The following is a 26,220-nucleotide window of genomic DNA, read 5'->3' as shown; positions in this document are numbered from 1 at the left end:
CAGCAATATTCTATATTCTGCAGCCTCTGCTGCTGATACCCAGGCAAACAGGGTCTGGAGTGGACCTCAAGCAAATTCCAGCAGACCTGCAGCTGAGGGTCCTGACTGTTAGAAGGAAAACTAACAAACAGAAAGGACACCCACACCAAAACCCCATCAGTACGTCACCATCATCAAAGACCAAAGGCAGATAAAACCACAAAGATGGGGAAAAAGCAGTGCAGAAAAGCTGGAAATTCACAAAGTCAGAGCACATCTCCCCCTCCAAAGGAATGCAGCTCATCGCCAGCAACGGAGCAAAGCTGGACAGAGAATGACTTTGATGAATTGAGAGAAGAAGGCTTCAGTCGATCAAACCTCTCAGAGCTAAAGGAGGAACTATGTAACCAGCACAAAGAAACTAAAAACCTTGAAAAAAGATTTGACAAATGGCTAACTAGAATAACTACTGTAGAGAAGTCCTTAAAAGAACTGATAGAGATGAAAACCATAACACGAGAACTATGTGACAAATGCACAAGCTTCAGTAACTGACTCGATCAACTGGAAGAAAGAGTATCAGCGATTGAAGATCAAATGAATGAAATGAAGCAAGAAGAGAAGTGTAGAGAAAAAAGAGTAAAAAGAAATGAACAAAGCCTCCAAGAATTATGGGATTATGTGAAAAGACCAAATCTACATCTGATTGGTGTGCCTGAAAGTGACGGGGAAAATGGAACCAAGTTGGAAAACACTGCAGGATATCATCCAGGAGAACTTCCCCAACCTAGTAAGGCAGGCCAACATTCAAATTCAGGAAATACAGAGAACACCACAAAGATACTCCTTGAGAAGAGCAACTGCAAGACACATAATTGTCAGATTCACCAAAGTTGAAATGAAGGAAAAAATGTTAAAGGCAGCCAGAGAGAAAGGTTGGGTTACCCACAAAGGGAAGCCCATCAGACTAACAGCAGATCTCTTGGCAGAAACTCTCCAAGCCAGAAGAGAGTGGGGGCCAATATTCAACATTCTTAAAGAATTTCAACCCAGAATTTCATATCCAGCCAAACTAAGTTTCATAAGTGAAGGAGAAATAAAATCCTTTACAGACAAGCAAATGCTTAGAGATTTTGTCACCACCAGGCCTGCCCTAAAAGAGATCCTGAAGGAAGCACTAAACATGGAAATGAACAACAGGTACCAGCCATTGCTAAAACATGCCAAAATGTAAAGTCCATCGATGCTAGGAAGAAACTGCATCAACTAACGAGCAAAATAACCAGCTAATATCATAATGACAGGATCAAGTTCACACATAACAATATTAACCTTAAATGTAAATGCACTAAATGGTCCAATTAAAAGACACAGACTGGCAAATTGAATAAAGAGTCAAGACCCATCAGTTTGCTGTATTCAGGAGACCCATTTCACATGCAGAGACACACATAGGCTCAAAATAAAGGGATAGAGGAAGATCTATCAAGCAAATGGAAAACAAAAAAAAAAGCAGGGGTTGCAATCCTAGTCTCTGACAAAACAGGCTTTAAACCATCAAAGACCAAAAGAGACAAAGAAGGCCATTACATAATGGTAAAGGAATCAATTCATCAGGAAGAGCTAACTATCCTAAATATATATGCACCCAATACACGAGCACCCAGATTCATAAAGCATGTCCTTAGAGACTTACAAAGAGACTTAGACTCCCATACAATAATAATGGGAGACTTTAACACCCCACTGTCAACATTAGACAGATCAACGAGACAGAAAGTTAACAAGGATATCCAGGAATTGAACTCAACTCTGCACCAAGCAGACCTAATAGACATCTACAGAACTCTCCACCCCAATGCAACAGAATATACATTCTTCTCAGCACCACATCGCACTTATTCCAAAATTGATCACATAGTTGGAAGTAAAGCACTCCTCATGAAATGTAAAAGAACAGAAATTATAACAAACTGTCTCTCAGTGCAATCAAACTAGAACTCAGGACTAAGAAACTCAATCAAAACTGCTCAACTACATGGAAACTGAACAACCTGCTCCTGAATGACTTCTGGGTACATAATGAAATGAAGGCAGAAATCAAGATGTTCTTTGAAACCAATGAGAACAAAGATACAACATACCAGAATCTCTGGGACACATTTAAAGCAGTGTGTAGAGGGAAATTTATAGCAATAAATGCCCACAAGAGAAAGCAGGAAAGATCTAAAATTGACACCCTAACATCACAATTAAAAGAACTAGAGAAGCAAGAGCAAACACATTCAAAAGCTAGCAGAAGGAAAGAAATAACTAAGATCAGAGCAGAACTGAAGGAGATAGAGACACAAAAAATCCTCCAAAAAATCAATGAATCCAGGAGTTGGTTTTTTGAAAAGATCAACAAAATTGATAGACTGCTAGCAAGACTAATAAAGAAGAAAAGAGAGAAGAATCAAATAAATGCAATAAAAAATGATAAAAGGGATATCACCACCGACTCCACAGAAATACAAACTACCATCAGAGAATACTATAAACACCTCTATGCAAATAAACTGGAAAATCTAGAAGAAATGGATAATTTCCTGGACACTTACACTCTCCCAAGACTAAACCAGGAAGAAGTTAAATTCCTGAATAGACAAATAGCAGGCTCTGAAATTGAGGCAATAATTAATAGCCTACCAACCAAAAAAAGTCCAGGACCAGACAGATTCACAGCCGAATTCTACCAGAGGTACAAGGAGGAGTTGGTACCATTCCTTCTGAAACTATTCCAATCAATAGAAAAAGAGGGAATCCTCCCTAACTCATTTTATGAGGCCAACATCATCCTGATACCAAAGCCTGGCAGAGATACAACAAAAACAGAGAAATTTAGACCAATATCCCTGATGAACATCGATGCAAAAATCCTCAATAAAATACTGGCAAACCAAATCCAGCAGCACACCAAAAAGCTTATCCACCATGATCAAGTGGGCTTCATCCCTGGGATGCAAGACTGGTTCAACATATGCAAATCAATAAATGTAATCCAGCATACAAACAGAACCAAAGACAAAAACCACATGATTATCTCAATAGATGCGGAAAAGGCCTTTGACAAAGTTCAACAGCCCTTCATGCTAAAAACTCTCAATAAATTTGGTGTTGATGGAACGTATCTCAAATTGATAAGAGCTATTTATGAGAAACCCATAGTCAATATCATACTGAATGGGCAAAAACTGGAAGCATTCCCTTTGAAAACTGGCACAAGTCAGGGATGCCCTCTCTCACCACTCCTATTCAACATAATGTTGGAAGTTCTGGCTAAGGCAAGAGAAAGAAATAAAGGGTATTCAGTTAGGAAAAGAAGAAGTCAAATTGTCCCTGTTTGCAGATGACATGATTGTATATTTAGAAAACCCCATTGTCTCAACCCAAAGTCTCCTTAAGCTGATAAGCAACTTCAGCAAAGTCTCAGGATACAAAATCAATATGCAAAAATCACAAGCATTCTTATAGACAGTAACAGACAAACAGAGAGCCAAATCATGAATGAACTCCCATTCACAATTGCTTCAAAGAGAATCAAATACCTAAGAATCCAACTTACAAGGGATGTAAAGGACCTCTTCAAGGAGAACTACAAACCACTGCTCAGTGAAATCAAAGAGGACACAAACAAATGGAAGAACATACCATGCTCATGGATAGGAAGAATCAATATAGTGAAAATGGCCATACTGCCCAAGGTAATTTATAGATTCAATGTCATCCCCATTTAGCTATCAATGACTTTCTTCACAGAATTGGAAAAAACTGCTTTAAAGTCCATATGGAACCAAAAAAGACCCTGCATTGCCAAGACAATACTAAGCCAAAAGAACAAAGCTGGAGGCATCACACTACCTGACTTCAAACTATACTATAAGGCTATAGTAACCACAACAGCATGGTACTGGTACCAAAACAGAGATATAGACCAATGGAACAGAACAGAGCCCTCAGAAATAATACCACACATCTACAGCCATCTGATCTTTGACAAACCTGAGAGAAACAAGAAATGGGGAAAGATTCCCTATTTAATAAATGGTGCTGGGAAAACTGGCTAGCCATAAGTAGAAAGCTGAAACTGGATCCCTTCCTTACTCCTTATACAAAAATTAATTCAAGATGGATTAGAGACTTAAATGTTAGACCTAAAACCATAAAAACCCTAGAAGAAAACCTAGGTAATACCCTTCAGGACATAGGCGTGGGCAAGGACTTCATGTCTAAAACACCAAAAGCAATGGCCACAAAAGCCAAAATTGACAAATGGGATCTCATTAAACTAAAGAGCTTCTGCACAGCAAAAGAAACTACTATCAGAGTGAACAGGCAACCTACAGAATGGGAGAAAATTTTTGCAATCTACTCATCTGACAAAGGGCTAATATCCAAAAACTACAAAGAACTCAATCAAATTTACAAGAAAAAAGCAAACAACCCCATCAAAAAGTGGGCAAAGGGTATGAACAGACACTTCTCAAAAGAAGACATTCATGCAGCCAACAGACACATGAAAAAATGCTCATCATCACTCGCCATCAGAGAAATGCAAATCAAAACCACAATGAGATACCATCTCACACCAGTTAGAATGGCAATCATAAAAAAGTCAGGAAACAACAGGTGCTGGAGAGGATGTGGAGAAATAGGAACACTTTTACACTGTTGGTGGGACTGTAAACTAGTTCAACCATTGTGGAAAACAGTGTGGTGATTCCTCAAGGATCTAGAACTAGAAATACCATTTGACCCATCCATCCCATTACTGGGTATATAGCCAGAGGATTATAAGTCATGCTGCTATAAATACACATGCACACGTATGTTTACTGTGGCCCTATTCACAATAGCAAAGACTTGGAACCAACCCAAATGTCCATCAGTCACAGACTGGATTAAGAAAATGTGGCATATGTACCCCATGGAATACTATGCAGCCATAAAAACGGATGAGTTCGTGTCCTTTGTAGGGATGTGGATGCAACTGGAAAACATCATTCTCAGCAAACTATCGCAAGAACAGAAAACCAAACACCGCATGTTCTCACTCACATGTGGGAAGTGAACAATGAGATCACTTGGACACAGGAAGGGGAACATCACACACCAGGGCCTATTGTGGGGAGGGGAGATGGGGAGGGATAGCATTAGGAGATATACCTAATGTAAAAGACGAGTTAATGGGTGTAGCACACCAACATGGCACATGTATACCTATGTAACAAACCTGCATGTTGTGCACATGTACCCTAGAACTTAAAGTATAATAAAAGAAATGCAAAAAAAGAATCAAGCTGTGTCCTTAAATGTACTGTGCTGCTGATGTCATGTGTGTCAAGAATGGAACAGACCTGTAGGTTCTGAGCCCAGTACATTTCAGCCTTATGCTTTACAGAGTACTTTCACATTGCTTAACTCCTGTGAGATATGCATAGTATTTTCCCATTTTACAGGGGAGAAGACTGAGGCTCAGAGAAGAAAGAGAAAAGGTGACACTTCTGAGCACTGCCTATTTGCAGAGCGCTGTGACATGTACTTTGCTTACATGATCTCACTTAATTCTCTCATAGCTTTTAAGTATTCTTGTTAAATCTTCATTGTTGATTTCTTATTAGCTAATTATTGTTCCCATTTTATTAGGAGAAATTGAATCAGTAATTTCAGGAGGCATCCTTGAGGTCACAGAGACTAATCACATCATCTACTTGATGGGCAGATGCTTTGGAACCTCAAGGGACCACCCTAAGTGTCTCTGCTGGGCCCACTCTTGTGTCTTTGTGGTTGTGTCTATATAACAAGTCAGGGACCAAATTCTACTACCCCAAGTCTCCTTTACTTTCTGTGTTTGAGAATTTGTACTAAGGGGGCAGGAGGGAAGACACCAAATAGTTTCAGGAATCCCCTCCGCATCTCCTTTCTCCATCAAGCTCTCTGCTACCCATTTAGCATTTCCAACCATGTTTCTTTTTTCTGAGCATCAAAGCAGCCTCCACTGTAGGCGACAAGTTGTATAAGTCACAGAGTGGCTTTTCTCCTGCCTTCTAAATGTACAGCTGTGGCTACTGGGCCCAGGGAGGGAGCTGGCCTTGTCCAAGGCCACGCACTGGTTTCCCAGCATAGCAGGATTGAACTCAGATGAATCCTTCCAGTAATCCAGTGTTCTTTTCACAACCCTATTCACTCATTCTACAAATAGTTACTGAGTGCCTACTAGGTGCCCGGCACTCTTCTAGGCACTGGGGATAAAGCAGTGAACAAAAGACGTAAAGCAGTGAACAAATGACATAAAGGTGGGGATGGAGCTGTGAATGGAAATAGAGCAGAGTTATGGGACTGGCGGGACATGGGTCATGGAAGGCATTGTTTTTATTTTTATTTTTTATTTCCATGGGTTTTTTGGGAACTGGTGATGACTGGTTACATGACTAAGTTCTTTAGTGGTGATTTCGGAAGGTGCTGTTTTAGGATAGTGAAGGAAGGCTCAGGAAAGGCGAGGTGATAGCCCACTTGAGCATCAGTGAGAGGGGAGTGATGATGAGATTTGAAGTCAAACAAAGGCTCCTGTCACAGCTCCGCAGCTGAACAGGTGGTGGGCCCAAGCAAGTCACTTCCATCCTCTGTGTCTCAGTTGTCAACAATAGGGAAAAGGGGACAGTAACATCATCTCTCAGTCTGCTGGGATCAAAAGAACCCCTGCAGATAGAGTGCTGGCATATAGAAGGCACTAATGAGTTTCCTCCCCACTCAGAAGTCCTGGGGTTCAGTTTCCTAATGAGTGCCTTTGCTTGGCTACCAGTAAGGTGCAACCTACCTTGAGCCCACATAACACTCCCTTAGCCAGGGCAGCAAGCTGGAGGGCCAGCTGGAAGACTTGCGTAGTTTGAGAGGATGAATGAGCTGGGATTAATTAGCTCAGTTGGTTTGTGAATATATTAGCAGGTCACAGGGCTCTGAGGCTGTTTAGTCTGATGGGTGATGGGTGGTGACCGCTAAGCCTTGAGTGATGCTTTGATGGAACTTTCCAGATCAGGGTTCTGACTTGGAACTCCTAGCCCTTCTGAATTTCTCACTGTGAGATAGCAGTGCTTCCATCATTTAAGTCCCAAGGTGATTTACCATAAAGCTTAAGTTGGATCAGAGGAGTCTTTGAAAATTAAACCTCACATACAAGAAAGAGTTTGAAGTCATGTCTTCTAAGGGAAGTCTTCTCAGACCTCCCAGCCTGCATCTCAAATCCTGAAACCCTTTTTGTCTATAAGGATAATGTCTTGGGATTGTGGGGTAGGGAAGTTGGAAGGAGGAGGCACACTTTTCCTTTTATTACTGGTTGGAATACTTTTTAAGCTATGGGTTTGAATTGCTTTTAAAATTTTAATGTTTTGGGTAAAAACATGACATTTTGAGTGGGATAATGGTTTTGCTGTGCAGATAGGTCTGGAAAGTTGGTTCTACTGCAACCAGTGTTTTGTTGTTGTGTTTATTGTAATGTTGTTTTGTGGAATAAAATGCTTTCCAAACAAAATATGTTGGGGTGGTCATTTGTGCTTGTCACCAACAATTTCTGGTCCTCCTCCTTCCTGATGCATGTTGGGTGTACCCCTTTGAAATTAGGTGGGACTATGTGACTGGCACTGGCTAGTAAAATGTGAACATTTCTATTATGTGTGTGTCCCAGGTGTCCCAGGAGTGAACTGTGCCACAAGTGTCCCACAGGGCATAGCTGGCTCCATGCTCAGGCAGCCTGGCTCTGGAGCCAGTGTTTATAAATCATAATTCCATGCATGCACAATCTCTGCCCTCACAGAGGGATCAGTCCTGTGGTGGCAACAGATATTAAATGAATAATATTTTTTTGAGACAGGGTCTCACTCTGTTGCTTAGAGTGGAGTGCAATGGGACAGTCATGGCTTACCACAGCCTCAACCTCCCAGGCTCAAGTGATCCTTTCATCTCAGCCTTCTGAGTAGCAGGGACCACAGACATGTGCCACCATGCCCAGCTGATTTTTACTTTTTATTTTGTAGAGATAAGTTTATCACTGTTTCCTAGGCTAGAATTATTTTTAAAAAAATAATGTTTGTTTACAGTTGAGCAAAGTAACAATGGAGGAAAGGAATGGGTTACCATGCGAACTTAGATAAGAAGAACTAAACATAACCACAAGGCTTCTCTGTGGTGGCCTTGACACTGAGCCTGGAAAGAGGAGAAGCGGACCAACAGGTGAGGAGTGAGGGAGAGTGTTCTGGGCAGAGGAAGCCTCTACAAGGAGCCCTTGGAGAAAGAAGATATCTCATCTAGAAATGAGAGGAGGCAGGTGTGTCTGGAGGCTGGGATGAAGGGAACAAGGCCCAGAGGAGTGGGAGGCAGGCATGGACCACATTGTGCCAGACTGGGAACCCATGTTAACAGTTTTAGGGACAGCCAACAGCAAAGAAAATGCAGTTTTGTTGTTATTTTAGGAAAACTGAAACAAACTTGGTCCATCCCATTTACTGGGGCTTCACGGAGGATGGCTCTGCAGGGTCAGCTCTCAGCCTGCTGGCTTTGCGTCCTTCCTCTCCTTGCTGGCTTATGGCAATGGAGGGCCTGTGACATAGGCCTGAGACCCTAGACTCCCTACAAGTGATGGGAAGGGGAAGGAAGTCTGTTTCTCCTTATCAGTTAATAAAGCCTACAATTTGGGATGTTGAGGTTTCAGCTGGCATACCAGGGGACCTGGCAATTCCCCTTTAGAATGCCAAGGGCTGAGTTGGGTTCAGCTGCAGAACTGACTCTGTGGTATCAAGAATATGATAAGGCTGGAGAAAATCTCCTGGGACTGTAAGATTTTTTTTTTTTTCTTGAGACAGAGTCTAGCCCTGCCACCTAGGCTGGAGTGCAGTGGCACGATCTCAGCTCACTGCAACATCCGCCTCCTGGGTTCAAGCAATTCTTCTGCCTCAGCCTCCCAAGTAGCTGGGACTCCAGGCCCATGCCACCATGCCTGGCTAATTTTTGTATTTTTAGTAGAGATAGGGTTTCACCATATTGGCCAGGCTGGTCTTGAAGTCCTGACCTCATGATTCACCCATCTTGGCCTCCCAAAGTGCTGGGATTACAGGCGTGAGCCACTGTGCCTGGCCAAGACTTTTTTTCTAGCTGATCAGTAACTTTCTCCTTTATTCTTATTTTAGTTACCTCATGACCCTGCACCAGGAAACAGGTCTTGGTAGTTGTCATTAAAAGGGGGAAGATTAAACATACAAAGGAGATGTGATCATTATTGAAGCAAAGTTCAAGAAGGTTGGAGGCAATGGGATGAGGATCAGAGATGTGGGGACCCTGTGCAGATTTCACATTAGTTCTCAGAAAAATTCCTAGAAGTGCAAGAAAAAGCAAGGGTTATAGCACAGAAAATATCTATCATGTACCCATCTTCTCTGTGTCAATCTGTCTCATCTCTGTCTACATCATCTCTCTCTTAGATAATAAACATTTTAATAGTGGTGATCTCTGAGAATTAGGGTTATGGATGACTGTTACATTCTTTTTTGCTTATATGCATTTTCTAAATTTTCTGCGGAGACGTCTGGGAAGGTAGGCAGGTGAGGGTGGAGATCCTCCGGCTTGGAGATCTTCATGTAGCCATGGCAACATGTCGTGTTTGTCAATTTCAGTTTCAACATCTGGGAAATGGTGGGAATAATCCCTACTTTACAAGGCTCTTGTCAGATTTAAATGAGATAATGAATGGCAGTGCAATTGGTGTGGCAGTATAGACTCAATAAATATTAAACAATGACTAAGAATCCTTTTTTGCCTTGTGAAGAAAGACAGCTTGGCTAGAAGCAGTGGGTTAGACAGGATGCCTTCCTTCTGGAGGAGGCATTTCTGAGACAGTGGTGAGTAGGGTGGGGTGGTGCAATTGGGAATGTTGGGGGTAGGGATCTTGTGATCAGAATGGCAGCTGACATTTTAGAAGCATTTCCCAGTGACTAGGGCTTCATGTGCACTATCTCATGTGACTTTCCTAAAAGCGGTGAGGTACATTCTGCCACCCTTTTAAAGACAAAGAACTGGAGACTTAAGGATGTAAGGTCATCTGCCCAGGGCCACAGTTAATAAACAGCAGAGGTGGAGCTCAAATACAGGTCTGCTTGATGCCAAAGCCCATGTTCTTAACTGCGGCATTACATTCCATGAACTTTATAGCCACATAGAACTAGATTAAGATCCCAACTTTGCCACTTGATACCTGGTGGCCTTGGGTAAGTCACAGTCCCTCTCTAAGCCTCAGTTGGCTCGTTTAGACAGTGGCTATGATCTAACTCCTGTCTCATTGTCCCCATGAGGATCGAATGTGGCAAGGGTTGTGATACCCGGGTACCCAGCAGTGCTTATCACGTGGCGGTTTTCTGGCCCCTCTTCTAGGTTCTGGAGAGGACATTCCCATAGCACTTGGGTCGTCTGAGGCAGCACCTCAAAGCTGCACTGCTGAAAATGCAATTTTTCGCTCTAGCTTGTATGGATAGATTTTTAATATTTAATTAGGAAGACCTTCCGCTTGGAGAAAGGGCAGGACTTGTTATTAAATCCCTGCTGCTTGGTCTCCCTCACTTGCCCGTGGGATTATTCATTCATTTCCAGTCACACAATTTAATATTGCAACAGCTAATAGGGAGATGTTGATAATTTGTAAAAACTGGTTGGTGCCAAGGCCGTTGGGGAAGACCCACACCCAGACCTGCTATGGGGGCCAAAGCAGATTCTCAGGAGATGAGGGTTCCTGAGAGCTTTATGTTCATTATCTGCAAACATTCATCTTGTACCTTCTGAGTGCTGCATGCCATGCTGGGAGCCATGAGGATCAGAAAGAAGTTCACGGCACAGTGGCATCCTCAAGGAGCTAGGACCCCTGAATGCATTAGAGGGCTGGGCTCTGCAGCCAGACAGATGGGGTTCAAAATGCCTCCTCGGACATTTCCTAGCTGGGGCACTGGGCATTAACCTCTTGGGGACTCAATTTCATGTACTCACCATTTCTTCCTGAGACTACTGCAAAGTATCAGCCTGTAGGCTCAACCTTACCAATGGGTTCTCTACAAGAACAGCTAGAAGAACCTCTCTTAAAGAGTCATTCATGGAACATATAACTACTAAGTATCCAATACGTGCAAGGCACTGTGGCAGGCACTGTGATGATTACAGTGGTGAGCAGGACAGGCTTGGTCCTTGTTCCCAGATCTTATGATTTGGTGCATGAGAGACTTAACCTAAGAATCACAGACACAAACATAAAATGACAGCTGTGAGACGTGCTGCAAGGGAGAGCTATTTGGTGCTCTGCGACGGGAGCGGGGAAGGACGCCCTGGTGTAGTGCAAGCATTCAAGGGAGGCTTCCCTGAGGAGTGATGGTGGGCCTGAAATCCCAAGGAGTGGAAGGTGACTAGATAGGAAGGAAGGGGTGTGTGTGTATGTGTGTGTGAGACATCGAGAGAGAGGGAGAGGAGGAGGAAGAGGAGGAGTAGGAGGAGGAGGAGAGAGAGAGAGAGAGGCAGATTCTATGTGTACAAGGAGGATGGGGAGAGCTTTTAGGAGCCTCCTGGGCAGAAGTTCTGGAGCAGAAGGAAATGTGCATTCTAGGGAAGTACATCTGACTGTCCTTACACCAAAGCCTTCAATGGCTTCTTACTGCTTGCAGGAAAAAGGCCATGCTCTTTACAAAGGTCTTTTATGATCTTCTGCTTGATGAGCTCATAGGTTTTATCTCTCCTACACAAAGTCACCGTGCTACACAGACACACACAGTCACTTTCTGTAAATACTTGCTGTTCCCACAACATGATTTCCTGGTTGACACTTCCACATCTTTGTATGTCAGGTGCCTGAAGGGGTTATTTCCTGGGTTTCTCTAAGTCTATCCCATGCCTTGCATACCTTCGGGGACTCTATTTATCTGGGCTACAATGTGCATGGTGCCCATGGAGTTGTGCAATGTGCAGCCCTCTCTCAAATCTCGTTTCAAGGGCTACTTCCTCTGAAACTGAAGTTTTTCTGTCTTCCCCAGACAGTATCAGTGTGATATGACCCCTGTCCTGCAGCATCCATCCCACTGCAAGACAAAAAGACAAAGATTCTTCTGTCTTTCCTAGACTGTGGGTCCTTTGAGAGTATGGCCATTCAGCCACTCATTTAACAAATATTTATTGAGCTCCTACTCTGTGCCAGGCTTGGGTCCAGGCACTAGCAATATATGGTCCCAAATAAGTCAGGCCCATCCTCCGTTCAGCAGGAATGACATGTTAAAATACTGACATCAATGACTATGCAATTAGAAATCATCTTTAGTACAGTGAAGGAAAAGAGTGAGGAAAGTGTGTGAAGGAAAAATCAGAAGGAGCCTCTTTTGAGTTAAGAAGGAAGGAGAGTCTATGAACATTACGAGGTGAATCATAAAGGCGAGAAGTGGTAGGAAAACAGTTTCAGGAAGAGAGAACAGCATGTGCAAGGATTATGAGATGAGAAAAAGCCTGGCCTTTTCTTTTTTTTTTTAAGACAGAGTCTTGCTCTGTCACCAGGCTGGAGTGCAGTGGTGCAATCTTGGTTCACTCTCACCTTCCACTCCCTGGTTCAAGCGATTCTCCTGCCTCAGCCTTCCAAGTAGCTGGGATTACAGGCGCATGACACCATGCCCGGCTATTTTTGAATTTTTAGTAGAGACGGGTTTTCGCCATGTTGGCCAGAATGGTCTCAATCTCCTGACCTTGTGATCCGCCCGCCTCGGCCTCCCAAAGTGCTGGGATTACAGGCGTGACCCACTGTGCCTAGCCTCGGATGCTAACTGGGTGGACCATTCGCCTATCTGACAAGGACTTGGGCTCTTATCTTTAAAGCAATGGGAAGCAGAAATATTGAGTGTGTAATTGCCTCAAACCAGAAGTTTACCCAAGTGTTCAACAGTAAAATGAATGTTAAAATATTCACACAATGAAATGTTACACAGCAACGTGAATGAATCAACTATGACAGTGTCCGACATTTGGATGAATATATAGCATGAAATCAAGGGAAATTAACCAGTGTGGCTAGAAGTCAGGATAGCAGTTACTTTTGGGGAGTAATGAATCAAATGGGGCAAATAGGGGGCTTCTGGGATGCCTTGATCTTCTTTCCCCCTTCTCTTTCTTTTTAATCTGGGTTCTGGTGCAGATTATATTTAGAGGAATGTTTTTATTTTTTAAAATTTAATTTAAAAATAAATGCAGAAGGACCTGCTTGGAGAGTGTTGCAACTGTCTGGATGAGAGATGATGTTAACTTTGAAAGAGACAGATGAGGGGCAGATCTGGAATCTCTCTGACAGAGAAACCACCAGACTTTCTGATGTTGGGTGGCCAGCAGATGGGCATTAGAGAAAGGGATTGGGAGGTGACAAGGAAGACTATCCAGGCTTTAGCAATTGGGTGGATGGTGAAACGGTGCTGTGAAGTGGGGAAGGCTGGAGAGAGCTGTGTCACACTTCCCTGCCCTGGCCCCAGTGATGATGAGGTTGTTCTAGAGAATGGGTTTGATTAATACTGACTTACCTTTGGCTATTGCAAGTCAGTAACACTATGACCAGTCCTTGGAAAGTAGCTAATTTACTGCCTTTGAGTTCTAAAAATTTCATCTTCTTGAAGATTTTTCAGAATTATTTGTTCTTTAAACTCAACAGCTTTTTGCCCCTTTGTCACACGGGCAACACGTGTTTATTCCCTTTTTATGTGCAGTGCCATGTTATGGGCACAGACATGTATGTGTGACCCTTTCAGGCATCCTTTGTGATTCTGGGTGTCGACAGGAAAGAAAAGAGCAATTAAAAAGAGCCTCTTTCTGGATGGTGCTGTGTTGAATGCATTTCATAATCAACCTCAGGAAGATTTTTTTTAAATTTCCATTTTCTTTATTATTAGGGCTTGGCTATTAGTCACTGAGTGGCAGAGTTGGAATCTGAACTGTAATCACGCCACACTGCTTCCATCTGACCAGGGATGAGGGTCTGGGGCTCAATGGTGTGTGAGGGGGTGACAGAGACCATCTCCTCATTTCAGTCTCTGTGATGACAGGAGGGAGTCCTGACACTTAGAAAGTGCTTAGAGATCTCCAAAAGAGAGCTGCTCTAAGGTTCTGTTTTACCATTTTGAAAAACATTTGCCCATAATGTCTCTTTATAGGATAATAAAAATGAACCATGTGTGGTTCATTGGAAAACATCTCTCAGGGTTATTAAAAATATATGAATATGAATTTTTACTTTAAGATGGAATGTCTATATTATTCAAAATTGTAAGCCAAAATGTATTATCTATTATTAATTTATTTTTAATAGTCATCTTTCTTATAGATTAGCATTCTAATTACTTCTGAAAAAGTGGGCAGCGGTGAGGCAGGGTTTCCAGTGAAAATTGTCCTGAAGATAAATTGAGGTTTTTGGCTGGAACACTTCAGCCTTTTCCCCATTCTTGAACAATGGCATCTGTCATCCCGGAGGGTCCAGGCCAAGATTCTCATCTAGGCTAGATCTGCCTGAAGAGCTTGAGGCTCTGCTCAGGAGTGAACGGAGCTGCTCTCCACCACATTCCTGCTAAGGCGCTGTCCAAAGGCCACACCGATAAAGGCCGGCAGCACAGAACTGCCTCCAGCCTGCTTCTCGCTGTTGTCCTCCTCCAGGCTGCCACCCCTTCCTCAGACACCCTTCACTTTCTTCTTGCTAATCCTTCCTCCAAGCCCGAGATAAAAAGTGTCTGCTGCAGTAAATGCAGCTCACGTGATATGACAGGGGAATTTATAGGGTCTTTCAAATACTTTCTATAATGGAAAAATCTCAGCATTTGTAGTTTGATTGAAGCTTGTTCATGTCAATTCAAAGCAGTTCATGTGGATGGAGGGCCTTCTGTGCTCAGGTGTTTGATTCGGTAAAGGCAGAGACGTGGGAAGAGCTGGGTGCTAGACCCAGGGAGTTTGAATGGCTTGGCTCTCATACCTGTCACCCGTGCACTGTGCAGCTACCGCACATTCTTCACCTGCCCGCTGGTGTTGCCTGGTCTGTGAAGGACACTTACTTCTCAGGGTCTTCACGAGGATTAGGTGAAGACTGAACTGTAATCACGAACTGCTTCAGAGCATGGCACACAGAGGATGTGCAGCAGATGGCAGCTTATTTCATTTCCCTCCCCTCTATTCCTGTGTGACGAGGGAGGGCTGGTGGACTGAGTGGGGGCTTCCAGGTCACACTCCACGTGGTGTCAGCGTGACTCTGTCTTGAAGGGACAATGTGTGTGTGTGTCAGGGGGACGGGGCTGGCTCATCCCCAGGGAAGCCAGCACAGGGCAAAGAACACTGACCGGGTTGGGGGGATGAGAAGGCGAGGGAGTGGGATGGGAGACTTGGGTTCCCGGACCACATCCCCAATTCTGGGCTCGGCATTTCCATTCTCTGGGTGTCAGTTCCCTCCGCAATAAAAAGGAGTGGTGGAGACACTGAATTTCTACTCATGTAACCTTGGGCAGTTCTCTCTGTATTTTTAGTTTATTAACCAGTGATGGATCTATTCTCCAGAAACTTCTCTAAAGTCATCTCAAACCTATGCTATTTTAAATTTATATTAATTTCCTCTGCAGATAGCAAGTTTCATTAAGTTTATGGGTTTTGGGGAAGGCAAACTTCTTTTAATCGGTCCTAGTTTACTCCTTTTAGTCTTCTAATTTTAGTATTTTATGATTTGCTCAACATTCATGCATTTGTTTAACCAGCATATAAGCATATCCATGCTCCACATATTCAGATTTTCAGAAAGGGAAGATGTATAGAGTTTATTGAATACCTACTATGTAAAGACATACTAAGTGTGTTCACATTTCTCAATCTCCATTTACCTTCCCAACAAGCCTAGGAAGTGATATTAATATCCCCAGTTTGTCATTAGACAAGCTAAGTCTCAGACAGCTTAAGTGATTCCCAGGGTCACACAGGGAGTAAGTGCATGAACTGGCATCTGAAGCTAGATCTTGCTTTCCGTAATTCTGTAATGTAATGTTGCAATGTATTGTTGCAATCTTGTAATATCGTACCCCTTCTTTCTGCCTTCCTTATCCTCTTTATATATCAGATAGCTGGAAGCTATTATTTCTGGAGCTGCTCAGCATTGATTCTTTGCTTCTCCAGGCCTGGGGGATTTATTTTCAAAACTCCCTGCTTTGCCTGAAAAGGCTTGGGAAAAGCTTGGCATGGAAATTACAGAGGAGGGGATCTTCCAGGGGTCCCACCCAGCAGCCTGCTTCTTTCCTGTTGCATTTGGTCGTGGTGGTACCTGAAGATAAAGGGCCGTGCCTGCTGCTGCTTGATGACAACCTGGCTGTGGTAGCCTGTATATTTAACCCCACGCATGTTAAACTGCATCTGGCCGATGAGTGTGTTACATGTCTAGGGCTCTTTACTTAGGTGGTTCTTGGGGAAAATTGAGGGCATGTATATCAAGCAATTTTTGAATTATGTCTCTATTAGCATCTGTGAATGTCTCCCTGGGGAAGCCAGGAAAACTCTATTAGTTGAGCAGTTTAAAACAGGATTGGAAGAAGCAGTGGGGAATATCCCATAGGGAACAATAATTATAAACAGCAGTTCCATGTAAACAGGTCTTAATGTGTTTTCTATACTGAATTCCTGAGAGTGAGGATCTCGAGTGGTGTTTCGGCGCCCCCTCCAGGACCTTGCCCTGCATACTGGTGCCTGGAGGGAAGTGTTGGGAGCTGAGGAGGAATGCTCAGGGGACCCTGCTTCTTCCCTGGACACCAGAAGCCTCCTGGACCATGGCAATGCTGAGCCAGTCTGGTTGTGCCCACCAGCTGTCTGTGGGCCACATGATACTAATGGCATCGTTGTGTGATTTCCAGGAGGAGATCTTAGGCAAGTCATTCACTCTCTATGTCCTTGTGGAGTATTTATATAGGCTTAATACTGAGCCAAATGTTCTCCTACAATTTATTTCAATGAATCCTACCAGTGTCCTGCAAGGTGGGTTATATTACCCCACTTTATAGATGAGGAAACTAACTCTCAGGAAAGTTAAGTATTTTGCCCAAAGTCATTAGTGAGCAAATGGCAGAACTGGGGTCTAAATTCTGGTCTTTGACTGCAGTTGCAGGCCTATTACTATGATACCAGATCATTTCCATGCTCTTCAAGCTCTCGTCCAACTAAACATTCTATGAAATACACCTTTTTGACACCAGAGGCTCAGTGATCTCATCTTGGGTTTTGCAATACCCCCTCAACTTATTTAGCCTGTGCCAGCTGTGGGAACAGAGATCTCACTCATTATTAGTTCAGTGTTTTGTGGTTGCTGCTGGCTCTAGAGTTCTAGGGGTTATGGCTTGGGGCCAGTGCGTAACCCGTAGGATGCACTCATAAGGCATTCAGACTGATGGTTGTCATGGCAGTGGTGCCATACAGAAATGCTGTGGCCTTGGATAGGTCACATCCCTTCTGTCCACCTTGAAAGTAAGTCTATCATGTGTCTTCCTACATCAATAAAGTGAAATTATGGAAGCATAAAGGCTTTAAGTTTGGAAAAACCTTAGCTATCATCCAGTATTTTACATCATCCTTAGATATCATCCACTACTATAAAGGCAAGGAATTCTTTAACCAAAGGAAGTTGTGCACAGAAGCTAAATATGTAAAATAGATGAGGAAACTAACTCTCAGGAAAGTTAAGTATTTTGCCCAAAGTCATTGGTGAGCCAATGGCTGGTGCATCATAGAGTATATAACATAGCAATGCCTCCCCTAAAGCAAACTTCCTCAGGAGGCACGGCTCAGAGTGACTCCTGGAGGCAAGAGCACCTCAACCATCTTCTCTCTAGCTTTTAAAATAAGCAAACTTAAAAGCAACCAACAGTCTAAAGCCTGTATGCTATGTTAGTAGTATAATTTTAAAACATTTACTTAGGTTTGACCAGGCACGGTGGCTCACTTCTGTAATCCCAGCACTTTGGGAGGCCAAAATGGGCGGATCACAAGGTCAGGAGTTTGAGACCAGCCTGGCCAGTATGATGAAACCCCGTGTCTACTAAAAATACAACAATTAGCCAGGCATGGTGGTGGGCACCTGTCGTCCCAGCTACTCGGGAGGCTGAGGCAGGAGAATCGCTTGAACCCGGGAGGCGGAGGTTGCAGTGAACAGAAATCATGCCACTGCACTCTAGCCTGGGCAACAGAGCAACACTCCATCTCAAAAAAAAAAAAAAAAAAAAAAAAAATTTACTCAGGTTTTTTAGACATAAAATCACAACAAAATGATTGTCTAAGGAGAAACCTGATATTTAAGAGTGATTCAAGAGCAGGCAGAGTTCAGAGGGCATGGGACATAGGCTAGGTTAATTTTGCTAGAGACTGATTAACAGCAGGGAACTCAGGTGGAGAATGCAGAGGAGCAGCCCCAGTGGGCATCCCAGGAGGTGGCCTGCGGATCAGGAGAGACGTTTGGGGCTGGAGAGGGGGAAGAGGAAGGGCACAAAGAGGGCAGGGGAAGGTAGAGAGGAGGAATCTGTAGATGGCTCTGACTTTTTAATCCTTGGATATCACCTTGAGGGAAATAAAGGAAGATGGCTGCAGTGCTTACTCATTTCAAGGGCACTGGGTCAGTGGAGTGCTGCACTGAATATTCTAAGCACATGGCTGTGTGAGACACTGAACACTTCATTTCAGAAAACCTCCAATGCCCAGCCCCAGAGGTTACTGAGGAAGTAACTAGACAGAATGTTCTTTACAGCCAGTTTGCAGACACTCACAGGCCAGGGTCAGCTGTGGGGCTGGCTTTGTCTGATGGGGATGGTGCTTTGGCCACAACTCAAGTGCAAGGCGGGCTGCTGTGGTCTGACTTTATGGTGTAAAGTCTCTGGAGGATGCAGGACAAAAAACAATTGGCAAACCGTTAATTAGCTAAGCAGACTCCTAAAGACCAATGATTATAGGAAATAACTTACTTGGATACCCAAGTGAACCACGGAGAATCAAGTGCTTGCCTCAGAACTGATTGACTCTCCTCGTTAGTGCCTTCCTCTGTTCCTCCCTCACCCTCTCTCTCACTCCCACCTCTTTCCCTCTTTCTGCCCTGCCATTTCTGACAGTTTCTCTCTTCTCTCATTTATTGTAGCTCTCATGTTCCTATCTTATCTCTGCTCTCCTCCTTTCTCTCTGGAAAGAGAAATATTACGTACCTATAAAGTAGGTTCATTTCATTCCTCTAATGGACTTTGTGTTCATTTTTTAAAATTTAAAAATTAGGTGGTGATCCTCCTTATGTGAGTACCAGGAATCTGCTCACTCTGAACACTAGTATCCTGGTAGTACTTTGTCCTGGGGACAAAAGTGGGGATGGGAAGTATAGGCCAGCAACAAGTACTTTCACTTGATTTGTAGAATAAGGGATGGTTTAAAAAAGGGAGAATCCGTTCATGTATTGCTTTGTAATTGAATATAAATAAAAAGGAAATGTCATTAAAAAAATCAGATGAGTTGAATATTTTATGTTGTTCTTTCTCTGAAGAAGTTCAAGCCAGCTAAATGCAGTTGCTTTTACTCAAATTGGGCCTTGTTTCCCCACAGAATCTATGATATGGAATAGAAAAAGTACATTTAAAAATTTATCAGCTGGGCACAGTGGCTCACACCTGTAATCCCAGCACTTTGGGAGGCCGAGGTGGGTGGATCGCCTGAGATCAGGAGTTGGAGACCAGCCTGGTCAACGTGGGGAAACCCCGTCTCAACTAAAAATACAAAAATTAGCTGGGCGTGGTGGCATGCACCTTTAATCCCAGCTACTCAAGAGCCTGAGGCAATAGAATCGCTTAAACCTGGGAGGCAGAGGTTGCAGTGAGCTGAGATCGTGCCACTGTACTGCAGCCTGGGCGACAGAGTGAAACTCTGTCTCAAACAAACAAACAAAAAAGTTTATTATGCTGGCTATAATAGACTACAGAATACAAGCTATTCTGATCCTCAAACCTAGTGTGCCTTTTGGGCTGGATTTTAGAAGAGACTCTCTCAGCTACAAGAGTCTGGGTATTAGGTAGGCAGTTAGCAGAGTGGGATCTGGGGTCAGTCTTATTTTGTTGATCACAGTGGGGGTCTTCAGGCTGTGGCTAAATGGGAGGGTGGTTGGCCTGGGTTTGGGCAACTCTGGATGTCCCTTTGAGATCGGAAGTAATGAGACGGCTTCTGACCACAGAATGTGTTCCACTCATTGGAGGATGAAAAGTATTTGATGTTCTCTTGCTGATCACACAAACAGAGATGTCTTAGGGCCAAATTGAGAAACCACGCAGAGCAGGAGACAGGGTTGTTGGGGCAAGGAGAGGCCAGAGGATACCCTTCTCATTTACTTTGGAGGAGTATTATAAACTTTGATGTTGTAAAAATGAGAATATGATAAACAGATTAAGTAGACAGAGAGAAGGATAGGAGAAGGAGAAGGATATTTCCAAGAAGGTGAGCAACAGACATTGTTTCAAGTCAACATGTAAGTATTTAAAGACTGTGTGTCATTTAAAGTGTAACTATCTGCAGAAGAACTAAAAATAGCCAACCAAATATGGAGGTAGAAAGAGGAAAGAGAGAAAAGAGAGAGAGGTTTGTGGCTCAGGTTGTAGAGGAGCACATTTACTGGGAGATGTCAGGTCCTTGTGTGGCCAGTGACCAGGGATGAAGGAGGGAAACTCCCGCTAGTGGGAGGTCAAGGCTGCTACTTCTCATCCTCCTTGGAATTGCAGACAGAAGTTGACCTAAGCCTTTACATTCACTAGCATCCCAGATCAATAGGTCTATCCATATCTGAACTTTTGTATTTTATTTGATATCATATTGTGGCAAATGAAGAAACATTTCCAAAGACCTATGTATTATTTTCCTAAGACTGTCATAATACATTACGATAAACTGGAGGCTGAGATTGGAGTGATGCTGCCACAAGCCAAAGAACACTGGAGCTACCAAAAGCTGAAAGAGGCAAGGAGGAATCCTTCCCTAGAGACTTTAGACTCCAGGGGAGTTTGTCAAGAACTTGATTTCAAACTGCCAGCCTCCTGAACTATGTGAGAATAAATGTCTGTTGTTTTAAGCCACCCAGTTTGTAGTAATTTGTTCTGGCAGTCCTCAGAAATTAATACAACTGTCATTCTCATTTCTTTATTTTATAAATGAGGAAAGAGAAAGCTGGGGAGAGAAAGAGATTTGTCCAGCCTCACACAACTGGTAAATGGCACAACCAGAATTGCAACCCAGCTCTTTTGATTCTCGACCCAGTGTCTGTATACTGTTCCTAAATTATCCCTAAAAAATTGGCCAGGTGTGGTGGCTCATGCCTGTAATCCCAGCACTTTGGGAGGCCTCGGCAGCTGGATTACCTGAGCTCTGGAGTTCAAGACCACCCTGGGCAACATGGTGAAACCCTGTCTCTACTAACACACACACACACACGCACGCACGCACACGCACACACTAGCTGGGGTGTGCGCCTGTAGTCCCAGCTACTTGGGAGGTTGAGGGAGGAGAATCACTTGAGTCTGGGAGGCAGAGGTTGCAATGAGCTGATATCATGCCACCGCACTCCAGCTTGGGTGACAGAGTGAGATTTAGTCTCAAAGAAAAAAAAAACACCCTAAAAAATAAAATAGGAATAAGATCAAGGGCCTAAGGAAGATTACAGATGGGTTCTTTGGAGATGTTCCACTGCTCTCCCTAGAATGATGGCATCACATAAGTCCTGGTGTATCTACTAGGAGGTGGTATTCTCTCTTTAGTACTCAAATTATGAACAGAGTCTCCCATATCAAATACACATTAAAAATGGCATTTTGGACCATATGGTAAGGGCTCTAGCATAAGAGCCTATGTGTGGTAAAGACTTAATGGCAGACTACAGATCCCATCTGGAACTGGATTACTTGCTGAGGTACTTGGTGTACAGAACAGAGGGTGAAATTTTAGAGACAAATACCTCCACCTTGATATTGCTGCATTTTTGGAAATTTTATTTAACTTCTCTAAATCTGTCTTCTTCCTTATATAAAAGGAATCATGATATTTAACTTCAGCATTATTTAAAATGTTTTCCTTAGAGCATTATTTTGAGGTTTATATTAACTCATGTATATAAAAGCACTTAGCACTGTACCTGGCACATTGTAGGTGTTGAATAAATGCTAATTCCCATCTTTTTCTTCACCTAGAGTTTCTGGAAATAGTTCTCAACATATGTTCTCTACCTTTCACCTTAAATCCCTTCATTGCTATAACATTAGATGAATGATTGATATCCTTTGTGGTAATAAAACAAAAACTGCAATCATGAGAAGTTAAAGCAGGGGAAGGAAGATGGATACTTATGATATAGAAAGGAAGAGCAGGGGAATATTTCTATTGTAACTTTAGCCTTATAAGAAAGTAGGAAGCTTGGCCAGGCGTGGTGGCTCCTGCCTGTAATCCCAGCACTTTGGGAGGCCAAGGCGGGTGGATCACGAGGTCAGGAGATCGAGACCATCTTGGCTAACACAGTGAAACGCTATCTGTACTAAAAATACAAAAAATTAGCTGGGCCTGGTGGCAGGTGCCTGTAGTCCCAGCTACTCAGGAGGCTGAGGCAGGAGAATGGTGGGAACCTGGCAGGCAGAGTTGTCAGTGAGCCGAGACCGCGCCACTCAACTCCAGCCTGGGTGACAGAGAGAGACTCCGGAAAGGAAGGAAGGAAGGAAGGAAGGAAGGAAGGAAGGAAAGAAGGAAATAAATAGGAAGCTGTTGCATTAATGTGCAATCTTAGGGGTAACTGCTCTGAAGCTCTGAGCAGGAATGGAACATGTTCTCTTGAAATCTGGTGGAGAACAGGGGCTCTGCTTAGTTGGTATTGACTGGCAGGTTGAGTTTGGATCTTCAGAAAAGCACATCTAAGGGACCAAGGGCTGGAGCAGACAGAACTAGTCTTCCAGATTGTCAGATTTCAGGTGATTTTTAAGAAAGAAAAAGTTTTCTGAATGTGCTTCAGCTTTCAAAATCTCAGGGAAGCAGGGCCTTAGGGTCATAGGGTCACTAAATTTTAGCTAAATCTAAAACACATCCTTACATACAGGGCTAACATGCCGAACAGTAAAGTGGAGCTGTTCTGGTTGAAGCAGAGCTGAGGGACTCACAGCCTGGGTGCCCGTCTCAACCCACAAAACTGAATTCAAACGAACCTTTGGATCATTTTAGAATTCCAAGGAACAGAGATCTAAAGTCATCATAAGGAAACTAAGACCCAGAATTTTTTAAAAAAATGACTTGACCAACATTAAACCGAGACAGATTACGGATAGAAAGTGGATTTCCTGACTCTTACTCCAGGGCTTACCTCATCTCACACTTCAGTTTCTGGTCTTCCCACTTTCAGCTGGTATTTTAGCTAGTCCTTTGTCTACAAATGCATTTCATTATTATGTACGGTTTTGTCACGTGGTGCCCCTTGGAAGAGAAATTCTGTCTACACCATGCAGTGGTGGAAGAACATACATTGAATACACATTATACATACTTTGAATATACACTATTGGAGTTTGATCTTGTTTTATGAGCCCAATTGCTCATGAAATTTGGAATCTTTCCTGGAGCCTAATTTTATGTGACAAAAAACATCTAGACAAACTGTGTTCTATTTGGAACAGTATCTCATAAGAAGGAAAAATAAAACTCTTTGTTTCTTGAGCTCCTTCAACGTTGGAAACCAAATCACTTTCTAATACTAAACAATCGGGTTAACCTGGATTTATAACCCCATTCTCACTAAGAAAGGGAGCTGAAGTCAGAGCTGAGGAGGTGGCTTTGGAATAAGGGTTCTTATAAGGGTTGAGGAAAGAAACCGACATTTATTAAATCTGTCCTAATTGTCAGACACTGTGATTAGCATTTTACAAGGTTTTTACCCTCATATAATTTCCTAAACTTCTTTTAAAAAGTTCATCAACATAATAGCTTTTAAAAGTCATTGGCTTCCATCACAATATACATAGTCACCAGACAGCTTCAGAGAGAATCGTGATGTGTTGTGCTGGCCTCACCCATAGCTAATAATCCATCAAGACTCCCATGCTCATAGGGCCGGAGCAGGAGACCCTAAGTCCCTGACTCCCGCACTCCCCTGGCGCGCCACATTTCAGCACCACGGACAGCGCAGCACTGGGGCTCGACGGGGGAGGCGGGGACCAATACCACGCTGTTTCAGCCCGGCTTTTTCAAATCTCTCGGGTCTCCGCCCTCATTTCCGTGCATTTTCGAAACGACTCTCACAGCAACCGAAGCCGGAAAAAAGCACTCACAGAAAACGGGGAAGCTCCAGGGTTCGCTTACCGTCTGACAAGTCAATCAGCCCGAGGTAGTGCAAAAGTTTCAGGGAGGAGCACACGACCACCACTATTCCCAGTGTCTGGAGTCCTTCGGACTCGCCCTCTGCCCACATCCTCACAGCACCCTGGCGCACCGGCAAGCGCTAGGCGGTCATTCAAAGCCGGAAAACCAGGCTTCCAAGCCTCCCTTCCCGCTGTTCTCCTAAAGTGCACGGTTTATTTTACACCAGTCTCCCTTCCTCTTTCTCCCTCCCTCCCTTCCTTCCACTCCTCCCCCTCCCTCCACTTCTCTCCTCCTCCTAGCTGGTAATCTCTATGTTTCATAGTAATATTTGTTTTTATTTCCTCTTTTCCCAAGGCAATTTCTCCAACAGTTTAACCAGTCCCTAATTTGCTAGCTGACTGTAACCATCACGGCAATGTCTCACGGCATATTCTCTTGGCAGCTCAGAGAAAACGTGTGTCAGTGCAGACCATTTCAAAGACATACAGAAAGAGCCCCACTGCTTTAGATCACAGATAGATGGAGAGATGAAAGATACTTTTTCAAAGGGACAACAATTTGTCTTTACTTCCCCAGTGAAAAACCTGACAAGCTGATCTGGAACATATGCAGTCCCTGCTTTGACACAGTGAACTGTCCCTGGAAACTGTACCACCAGGAAAGCTATGGCAAACTGGAGTGAGTCTACAATTATATTTGTCTTTGGGGAGGTTTTATATTAGTATCAGAAATTATTAGATGGGTAGTCAGGCTGGGTAAGTCATCACTGGGCAGCACTGAGTGAGCAAATGTTCTGGAAATGAAAGAAAGAATGAGGAAGAAAAAGAGTGGTGCTGTCGGCATGCCCTAAACTTTTGGGCTCTATGGGGGAACTTTCCCTTCTTCGTACACTGGATTGTCAGCAGTGAGCCTGGTGGGGAAAGGTGCTTGACATGGGGAAAAGGGAAGATTGCACTCTTAGAGTCACAGAGACCTGTCCTTGGGCAAGTTCCTAGATCTCCATGAGGCCCAGTTTCCTCTTCTTAAATAAACTTAGCACAAATAAGAGAACCTGTGTAAAGTGTGGAAACAAAGTAGGCACTTCACAAATGCTGCTGTCAGATTTTGAGAATACATTATACTGGCAACACTGTGGAGCAAAGACATTCTCTTGAATCATTGGCAGGAAGGTAAATTCATAAATCAATTGTATATATCCATTTATTCAGAAATTCCACTTGTAAGGATACCTACATATGTGCACAAACATTGCATAATTTGTTTATAACAGTAAAAGACTGAAAGAACTTACATGCTCATCAGTGAGAAAACTGGTTCCATAAATTATAGTGCATACATAAAAGGAGTACCATATAAGCCATTAAAAATAATATGGCACATCCATGTATCTTTTCCTGGAAAGATACTAAAAATATACTATTAAATGAAAAAAAAAAAAAGCCGGGCGCGGTGGCTCAAGCCTGTAATCCCAGCACTTTGGGAGGCCGAGACGGGCGGATCACGAGGTCAGGAGATCGAGACCATCCTGGTCTACACGGTGAAACCCCGTCTCTACTAAAAAATACAAAAAAAACTAGCCGGGCGAGATGGCGGGCGCCTGTAGTCCCAGCTACTCTGGAGGCTGAGGCAGAAGAATGACGTAAACCCCGGAGGCGGAGCTTGCAGTGAGCCGAGATCGTGCCACTGCACTCCAGCCTGGGGGACAGAGCGAGACTCTGTCACAAAAAAAAAAAAAAAAGAAAAAGAAAAAAAAACCTAAGTTGTTTAGTAGCACTATTACCAATGTTAATGTTACTATTTTAA

General features: G+C 43.3%; 1 protein-coding gene and 1 long non-coding RNA gene across 6 annotated transcripts in view; one reads left to right on the top strand and one right to left on the bottom strand.

Moving 5' to 3' along the window:
* Window positions 1-26,220, bottom strand: part of KCNIP1 (potassium voltage-gated channel interacting protein 1) — a 395,147-nt gene that overhangs the window by 34,702 nt on the left and 334,225 nt on the right. The gene's annotated exons all lie outside the window — the stretch shown is intronic.
* Window positions 1-26,220, top strand: part of LOC117065439 — a 99,470-nt gene that overhangs the window by 46,373 nt on the left and 26,877 nt on the right. The window contains exons 3-4 of one of the 3 annotated variants that reach the window (XR_004429921.1): window positions 8,112-8,244; window positions 24,994-25,080. The exons of 1 other annotated variant lie outside the window; for it this stretch is intronic. This is a non-coding gene — a long non-coding RNA (uncharacterized LOC117065439). Of the gene's footprint in view, window positions 1-8,111; window positions 8,245-24,993; window positions 25,081-26,220 lie in introns of those variants that run through there. One more of the 3 variants, XR_004429922.1, reaches the window with a different exon arrangement.

This window comes from Trachypithecus francoisi, unplaced genomic scaffold (genome assembly GCF_009764315.1).
Source record: "Trachypithecus francoisi isolate TF-2019V2 unplaced genomic scaffold, Tfra_2.0 Lachesis_group2, whole genome shotgun sequence".
Taxonomy (NCBI): Eukaryota; Metazoa; Chordata; class Mammalia; order Primates; family Cercopithecidae; genus Trachypithecus; species Trachypithecus francoisi.
This window is presented reverse-complemented; position numbering and strand designations above follow the sequence as displayed.